We start from the raw sequence: 9,280 nt of genomic DNA on the forward strand, positions 1-9,280 counted from the left end.
ATATGGGAAAGAGTTCATTATATATTATAATTCTATATAAACCAGCAGCCTATAAAGCTGGTATATATTTGTATATGTTATGTAATCTTAAATTTGTCAAAACAAGCAAGCAAGCACACAGACATATATCCTGGAAGGAAATATATCAGAATGTTAACAGTGGGATTACAGGTAATTTTGATTTTCTTCTTTCCTCTCTACATTTTCTAAGTTTGTATTATCATGGTGGAATATATTATTCTTTCCAATCACTACCCACTCCTCCCTGTCCATTGTCAGGTGATCCACTTGCCTCCTGTGGGAGGATTTTATGTACTCACCTCATTTGATTTGGTTTTGGTCATGTGACATGCTTTGGCCAGTGAAATGTGAGTAAATATGGCATTTACCATGTTGGAGCAGAAGGTCTATGACTCATTTTGGGTTTGGGCCAGTTCTCTTGCTCTTTCCCAGACATGTCCTATGCAGAGGCTGGGTCCTGAAATCAGAAGACAGAACGAGCCCAGGGTATAAGGTAACAGAAAAAATATATCTTCTCTGCTCGCGGTTCCTATCCCAGAGCTCCTAAAACCCTTGTAATTCCCTTAGTGATAAAAGCACTAGGAGTATCTTTTGTTCTAATATTTGGTCTTTGACCCAGTTTCCTGACACTGAGCTCCTAAATTCCTTGGAATTTCCTGGGTAGTAGCAATGTATTTTGCTCTAATGAGGTGACTCTTGGTGGGGGGGCTGATCACCAGAAAGACCAAGTCATGATTAGAAGCTTGGAATTTTCAACCCTCCCCTCCACTCTCCGGAGAAGCGAGAGGAGCTGGAAATGGAGTTAATCATTGATTATGCCTATGTGATGAAGCCTCCATAAAAATCCTGAAAATACAGGGTTTGGAGAGCTTCTGGGTTGGTGAACATGTGTAGGTGCTGGGAGAGTGGCCAGAGAGGGCGTTCAAGCTCCAAGCCCCTTCCCCATACCTTGCCCTATGCATCTCTTCCATCTGGATGTTCATATGTATCCTTTATCATATTCTTCTATAATAAACTGGTCAACAGTAAGGGAACTGCTTTCCTGAGTTCTGTGAGTTGCTCTAGCACATTAACTGAGCCCGAGGGGGGGGTGGAGGGAATACCTGATCTATGGATGACTGGTCAGCAGCACAGGTGACAACCTGGACTTTTGACTGGCATCCGAAGTGGTGGGGGGAAGGGGTTGTTTTGCGGGACTGAGTCTTTAACCTATAGGATCTGACACTATTTCCAGGAAGACAGTGTCAGAATTGAGTTGAATTGTGGGACATCCAGCTGGTGTCGTAGAACCAGTGGTGCGGCAACACCCCGACCCTCACATCTGGTGTCAAAAGTGTTGTGAGTGTGGCTGTGGTATGATAGTAAAGGAGAGACACACAAGAGGAAGAGTGAGCTTTTCCTACAAGGCCTGGTGAAAGCCACAGCCCACCTCAGCCTCCAGATAGCATGAGGAAGAAATAAACCACTGTTGTAGTCAGTCGCTGAGACTGGGGTGCAGGGTTGGTTAACAGAGCAAACCTTACAAGAAAATTCCTTTTTTTACTTTAAAAGACATATCTAAAAATATGGCCACCTGTGACTCTTAAGTCACCCAATTCTAAGTCCTGCCCACAAAGGATACGCTGTCTTCTTATTCCCATACCAGACTTTCTTCCTCCCTCCCTTTCAATTACAAGGTGGAATATTACAAAAGCAGGTTGTCTTGAAGTAAACTAGTTCACAGACTCAAAGGCTACCCCAGTCCTCTTATGATGGCTATATCCCCATTTTCTGGGGATGTACAAGGCTTGTCATGTCTTTGGACATGAGGACAGGTAAAAAGGGAGCTCATCTCTTCCTCAGTAAGAAATACTTTAGCCCTGGTAGAGAGTATGGCATGATTCAGAAATCACCAACCAGCACTGAATCCTCATCATTCCAAATTAAAATAGAATTGTTTCTTCCAAAACCTGGCCGGGGATGTCCATAAGCCACATATACAGGGGCTGATCATTTACACACAATATACTCATTTATTCAAAGAAAGTGTGGCTTTCTCAGTTTTCTATAAATGATATAATCTTCCTTATGAGCCCAGCCTGCTGAGTCACAAGGAAACTCATGTTTAAGTATCACAGTATCCCCTCCCTGTCTTCTCCAGAATGCCTGGAAGTAACAAGGGTTTGCTTATTGTGTCGCTGTGGAGGTGGGCAGGTGAAAACTCGGATCCCACGCTGCTCCTTGGATCTTCACTGTCTTTGAAGAATAATTTCCCTATGTACCTAGTCACTCCTCGCTCTGCTAGCACGCACCTTCTGCAGACAGCTGGGGATAGAATACGCCAGGTCTGCTGTTTCTCCATTCGTTAGGGCCTGGAGTCCTCCTAGTTAATTTGCCTCATCTCAGCTCTCTGGGGTTGTGTATTCCTTTGAAGAATGGCTGGGATTTCCATTTGATTCCCAGCTCAGGTGGTCTGCCCTGCAGCCCCCACTTTGGTCACCCTCTGCTGAGCTTGCCAGCAGCACCATCGACTACCTTCTGTGTCTTTCACTGGACCCTGGGGGGTACTTCTTGATAATCTCCATGCCAGTTGGGAGCTGGGGACAGCTGGGCTGAGCCATGTCCCATGTGGCAGCCCAGATTGGTAAAGGGGGGACTCTGTTTCATTCCAATTGCTGGCCCTGTGCAGAAGAGAAGGATGTGAGCTAGACTTCCTGCCCTTGGCCTTGGGTGAAGGTCATGGAAGGAAGTGGGCCACAGCCCGAGGATTGGAAGTGAGGGTTCAGTGGGCTCCTCGAACCGAAGCAAGATTCGCTTCTGCTTCTCCAAGAGCCATGCTTGGGCCATGTTTGGGAGCATATTTCCCATCTGTTTTTCATTCCCCCAGCATAGAATGTGGGAGGCCAGGATCACACGACATTCCCTTCTCATTCCCGGGATGCCACTGAACTCCCTTCCTTGAATTTTTTGTTCCCATCCATGCCGAATTACTTGAATGGCTCCCAGCACACACCATGCTATTTCATACTTCTGAGCCTTTGCCCGTGTTGTGTTCTCTGCCCAGATTGTCCTTCCAACACCCACTTTTACTCAGTTCCCAAGACACTGCACAGGACTCTTCCTCCAAGATGCTCACTTGCCTCTTGGCAATTTGCACAATGAACTTTTTCAAAGAGATCTGTTGTGTTTGTCTTTATCACAAGAATCTAAGGGGCTGAGGGGACGACGTCTCATCTGAGGCATCTTTATTTTCCTGAGGCACAGAAAAATTGTTCAGTAAATGTTGGTTTAAAAAATTAAGGGCTTCCCTGGTGGCGCAGTGGTTGAGAGTCCGCCTGCCGATGCGGGGGACACGGGTTCGAGCCCTGGTCTGGAAAGATCCCACATGCCGTGGAGCAACTAAGCCCGTGCACCACAACTACTGAGCCTGTGCTCTAGAGCCCGTGAGCCACAACTACTGAAGCCTGCATGCCACAACTACTGAAGCCCGTGTGCCCTAGAACCCGTGCTCCTCAACAAGAGAAGCCCGCGCACTGCAACGAAAAGTAGCCCCCGCTCACAGCAACTAGAGAAAGCCCGTGTGCGGCAACAAAGACCCAACGCAGCCAAAACAAACAAACAGATAAATAAATAAAGTTTTAAAAATAACAAAATTAAACCTTTAGTAAAGAAGACACTGTATCTCTCTGTATTTCTTGCAACTGCATGTGAATCTACAATGATCTCAAAAAAAAAAACCAAACAAACAAAAAACCCAAACCTTAAAGAACAGGGCCAGTTATTCTCTAAAGCTCCCTGGTTACCCCTGGGAGAAGATCAGAGTCTGAAGGAAGTCCAAGGGCTTTATGAGTTGCCATTTCCAAATGGGGGATGGATGCTACGAACTATTTAGTAGTCAGGTGCCCTGTACCCCACTTGCCCTCAGACCTATCAAGTCCTGAAGGGCTTTGAGTTGAGCACATACAAATTATACCTATTATAAAAAGGAGCCCTTTCAGGTAGATGAATTAGGAAAAGTGGTTTCCTCTAGGCTTTGTAGGTAGATAGTGTCTGTGTGAGGAACAAAAGTATGGCACCCCATCCTCAGGTACTTGCACCCACACAAACAGACTGAAAGAGGAGTAAAGGCCAGATTTCACCACCATCCTCCCCCTCAGCCCTGCACTCGTGTGTAAGGCCTCACCTGAACACAGCAGCCCCCGCCTGAGTATTTGCCATCTCACTTCAAAGGGCTGACGGCTATGTTTCTACCCACTTGCTTATGTTGAAACATTCCTTGTGTGTGTAGCAAAAACTTAATTTTTTTGTTAATTTTCTTAAATGAGTCAATGTGAGTAAAGAGTGTGTGGTTCATTCTTCACAAAAATTAGTTCATTCTCCACAAACATCTCCTCCTTTGGGGTTTGTTCCTAGGGGAAGTTCTTGTCAGATACACACTTTTTTCCCTGTTGAGTGAAAATAAGGGTCCCCCTCTACACCCACGCAGCCCTCCAGGACTTTGTCAATCAGGCAGAAGTATACATTTTCACTAAGACTGTAATCTGCTGCCTGGAGCGGGGGTGCAATTACGGCCTGTCAGAGTCCCCTCTTGCCTTACGTGTCTATAAGTGTATTTGCATCTGTTATTGCCTTTGATTTCTTTTTCACAATGCTGTGAGCTCCTTGTGTGTTCTTCACACCTGCATGCTGTCATGCCAAAGTGGCACAGACACACATCTTACTGGTGACACGCAGCAAGAAGCAAAGCATGGTTTCCTGAGAAAGCCTCCACCAAGAGAGGCAGGAGAACGCATTGGTACCCTGGGCTGCCACCATCCGACAGAGAGAAGTGTGCTTGATCGACCAAAGCTGAGTGCACACTGGAAAGGGCTTCAGGGGAAGAAGTCCACTCTGTACTGCTCGGCGGATTTATAGGAAAAGCATGGCAGAGAAGATCTGGTGTAGTATGTAATATTGGGCATTTCCTGGTTGAGGAAGCAGTCTTGTTCAAAGGCAGAGCCTCCAGAGCTCAGCCCCTGGCATAAGGCTGTTCTTCCCTCAAGTGAACACAGACCCTCTCAGCCAGCCTCTTGCCAAACTACCGCAAGGGAGGCTGGGGTTTGTCTCTCCTCTGGCACCAAGTAGGTAATTGAGCACTCAGTAAGCGTTGAATGAATAGAACTATTATTGTTAGGAGGAAACTCATGTTGATTTCATTTAAATTTGCTCTCCTCCCACGCGCTAGCTATGGCAGGGCCCCTTAGGGGTAGATGATGAGCTGGGCAGGGTCGGGGATTTTCTGTGCCTGCCCACTTCACAGGGAAGGGAGTGGGCCGATTAGCTACAGTGTGTTATTTTTGCACCTAGATTCCTAGAATGAAAAACAAATGAACTTCTTTTTCTTGCCGGGTAGAAGACATAGCCTCTGGAGAGGCATAGGTGCAGAGGAACTAGGCGGCACAGTTTTCTGCTCTGCATCATAGCTTGGGCAGAGCAGCCCCTGCTATGCCCAGGAGAACCTTGTGACCATTCTGGGAGAGGTCTAGTTAGGTATGGCAATAATGTTGTCTCGACCAAAATATCGGGGCACGTGGCAGCCATATGGAAACTGTTCAGTGCTCCTTTGGAGATAAATGAAGGGGGAAAACCCATCCAGGATCCATCAGAAAGATGGGTTTCTTATGAGCCCTGAGGCCCCAGCATCCCCAGAAGTTCCAGATCTGCTATTCTGGGCTCAACATGGAGCAGGAAGAGGCTCTGAAGGGGGGCAGTGCGTGGGAAGAGTCTATACCACAGAATGGCAGGCTTCCACAGCTGCAGTGACTGGTGGCAGGTCTCAGGGGTGATGGGAGGGGTTGCATCTTTTGGGGTCAGAGATGGCAGGGTTCAGTGTGAGGGGTTCTTGCCACAGCAGGCTGGCAAACACACTCCTGGGGAGGAAGGAGCTGCATTTTCTTCCATGAGCAGCAGGAGGCACTGCAGCTTGAGAAGGAAGAGGATGTGCTTCTGAGCATTGGGCAAGCCTTTTTTTTCTCCCTTAAACTTAAGAGACTCCTAGCGTGGGATGGATCTGTGACCCCCCAGTGATGGTTGGACCCATGGACTTTCCACGACCTTCTCTGCTGAGGGATAACATGGTCCACTTACGACTACTACTATTACTGCTACTACTACTACCACCACTGGGACTTCCCTGGTGGCGCAGTGGTTAAGAATCTGCCTGCCAATGCAGGGGACACGGGTTTGAGCCCTGGTCTGGGAAGATCCCACGTGCCGTGGAGCAACTAAGCCCACGCACCACAACTACCGAGCCTGCGCTCTAGAGCCCGCGAGCCACGACTACTGAGCCCGTGTGCCACAACTACTGAAGCCTGCGTGCGGAGCCCATGCGCCATGACAAGAGAAGCCACTGAAATGAAAAGCCCATGCACAGCAATGAAGAGTAGCCCTCGCTCACTGCAACTAGAGAAAGCCTGCGTGGAGCAGCGAAGACCCAACACAGCCAAAAACAGAAAAATAACACAAAATAAATAAACTTATACTACCACCACCACTACTCATGGCTCTTAACCAGGCACTATGGTAAAAGCTGTACAAGGACTTTTTCACTTAACCCTCAAAATAACTCTGTGAGGTAAGTACCACTGCAATTTAGGACTCTGAAGCTTAGTAAGGCCACATAAATTGTTCAAAATAAAAGAGCTTGGGGTGGTATAGCCTGGATCCGAACACAGACCGTAAGCTTCACCATTAGTCTGTTTTGCATGTGCCTCAAATGTCTCAACAGACAGTAATCTATGCAGCCAAGATATCTTCCTTCAGAAAGTGCCATGTGGCAGGAGTTGCGTTGGGTCAGAGATGGCAGGGTTCAGTGTGAGGGGTTCTTGCCACAGCAGGCTGGCAAACACACTCCTGGGGAGGAAGGAGCTGCATTTTCTTCCATGAGCAGCAGGAGGCACTGCAGCTTGAGAAGGAAGAGGATGTGCTTCTGAGCATTGGGCAAGCCTTTTTTTTCTCCCTTAAACTTAAGAGACTCCTAGCGTGGGATGGATCTGTGACCCCCCAGTGATGGTTGGACCCATGGACTTTCCACGACCTTCTCTGCTGAGGGATAACATGGTCCACTTACGACTACTACTATTACTGCTACTACTACTACCACCACTGGGACTTCCCTGGTGGCGCAGTGGTTAAGAATCTGCCTGCCAATGCAGGGGACACGGGTTTGAGCCCTGGTCTGGGAAGATCCCACGTGCCGTGGAGCAACTAAGCCCACGCACCACAACTACCGAGCCTGCGCTCTAGAGCCCGCGAGCCACGACTACTGAGCCCGTGTGCCACAACTACTGAAGCCTGCGTGCGGAGCCCATGCGCCATGACAAGAGAAGCCACTGAAATGAAAAGCCCATGCACAGCAATGAAGAGTAGCCCTCGCTCACTGCAACTAGAGAAAGCCTGCGTGGAGCAGCGAAGACCCAACACAGCCAAAAACAGAAAAATAACACAAAATAAATAAACTTATACTACCACCACCACTACTCATGGCTCTTAACCAGGCACTATGGTAAAAGCTGTACAAGGACTTTTTCACTTAACCCTCAAAATAACTCTGTGAGGTAAGTACCACTGCAATTTAGGACTCTGAAGCTTAGTAAGGCCACATAAATTGTTCAAAATAAAAGAGCTTGGGGTGGTATAGCCTGGATCCGAACACAGACCGTAAGCTTCACCATTAGTCTGTTTTGCATGTGCCTCAAATGTCTCAACAGACAGTAATCTATGCAGCCAAGATATCTTCCTTCAGAAAGTGCCATGTGGCAGGAGTTGCGTTTATCCTGTTCATCACTGTGGTCCCAATGCCTAGGCCAGTGCTTGGCCCACAGTCAGTACTAGATATGTATTTGTGGAATGAAAACAGGGATATGGATGTAGCAGAAAACCAGCAGTCTGTCCTGAGACTCTTTCCTAAAGTGAGCTAGGAATCATATTCCTATATCAGGTCAAGGGAAGGAAGCCGTGGACCATCAGGCTATTCATGCTTTTAGTATTTCAGATTCAAAACAAGCATTGTTTTATGGTCAAAATGAATTATCCTGACATTCTATCATATCTTATCAGACTCTTCTTATTCAAAATGTTGTTGGTACTATTACTTAATAAACTGGAGCAAGCAATAAATTCCACTGGTCTACAGAGACTGTGGTTGGGTTCCCAGTACCAAAATGATTTTGATTATTGAGTTGGCATGTACCCCTAAACATTCCTAAATCAGTGGTTGGCAGTAGCAAGATTCTGAGAGAAAAAGAAAAAAAACAGCGCACGTGTGCGTGCGCGCACGTGCGCGCGCGCACACACACACACACACACACACACACACACACACATCCAGCAGCTTCAAAGCATCTTACACATTAATGGATTCCTTATGGAGTACATGGCTGTAATTGTGAAAGAGGACAAAGAACTAGAAATAACCTTATTTCTTTAAACAAAAAAATTTTTTTAATATTCCTTTGAAAAGTCAATTTTTTTGAAGAGAGTAGGAAAAAAAACCATTCCACATAATGGAACTCTTAAAAATGTGCGTCGGCAACACAATAGGAAACCAGAATAAATGTAGGCAAGGCAACCACATGAAGCCAAACACAGAGTGAGTTCATCTGTGCTATAACAGTGGATGGAGATGGAGAAAACAACCAGGGGGAGGGAGAATGCCAACTCATAGTAAGAAGGCCCGGGGTGGGGGCAGGGGTGCAGTAGGGAGAGGAACATTCTAGAATTCAAAACAACAGACTATTCCAATCATACTCTTAAACTCTGTATAATGAAACCTGTTTATATTATCCTTAAATTAATTGTTCAATGTTCACATTTCAGTGTCCTGGCCAGTGACCCACCAGCAATTTCCTTGTTCATAACATTTTCTTTTCTTGGTCCCTTGAAAAAAATAACGAATGAGTTTCTCATTTTGTAAAGCTGCTCTGAAATGTTTCCTTACGTCATGGGGATTGGGAGGTCATCTTGGGACACTGGATGTAATGGGGGGCACTTGGGCCGGGGACCAGGAGGTTTTCTGACTGTGTGGCAACTTCTGATCCCATTAGCTGATGGTTGACTGACACTTTGGAACAAGATTTTGTGAGAGACTGGGGGAAGGAAAAGAAGGAGCATGGGAAGGAGGCACTTAAAAGACTGAAAAGGCAGGAATGAGCTGAGTGCTCCCAGATTCGAGGAGGATTTTATTATTGGACACAGATCTGTGGTGAGCTTTCAGCCAGGATCTCAGAGGCCTGGCCTGAGG

Source organism: Physeter macrocephalus, chromosome 6 (assembly GCF_002837175.3).
Source record: "Physeter macrocephalus isolate SW-GA chromosome 6, ASM283717v5, whole genome shotgun sequence".
Lineage (NCBI taxonomy): Eukaryota > Metazoa > Chordata > Mammalia > Artiodactyla > Physeteridae > Physeter > Physeter macrocephalus.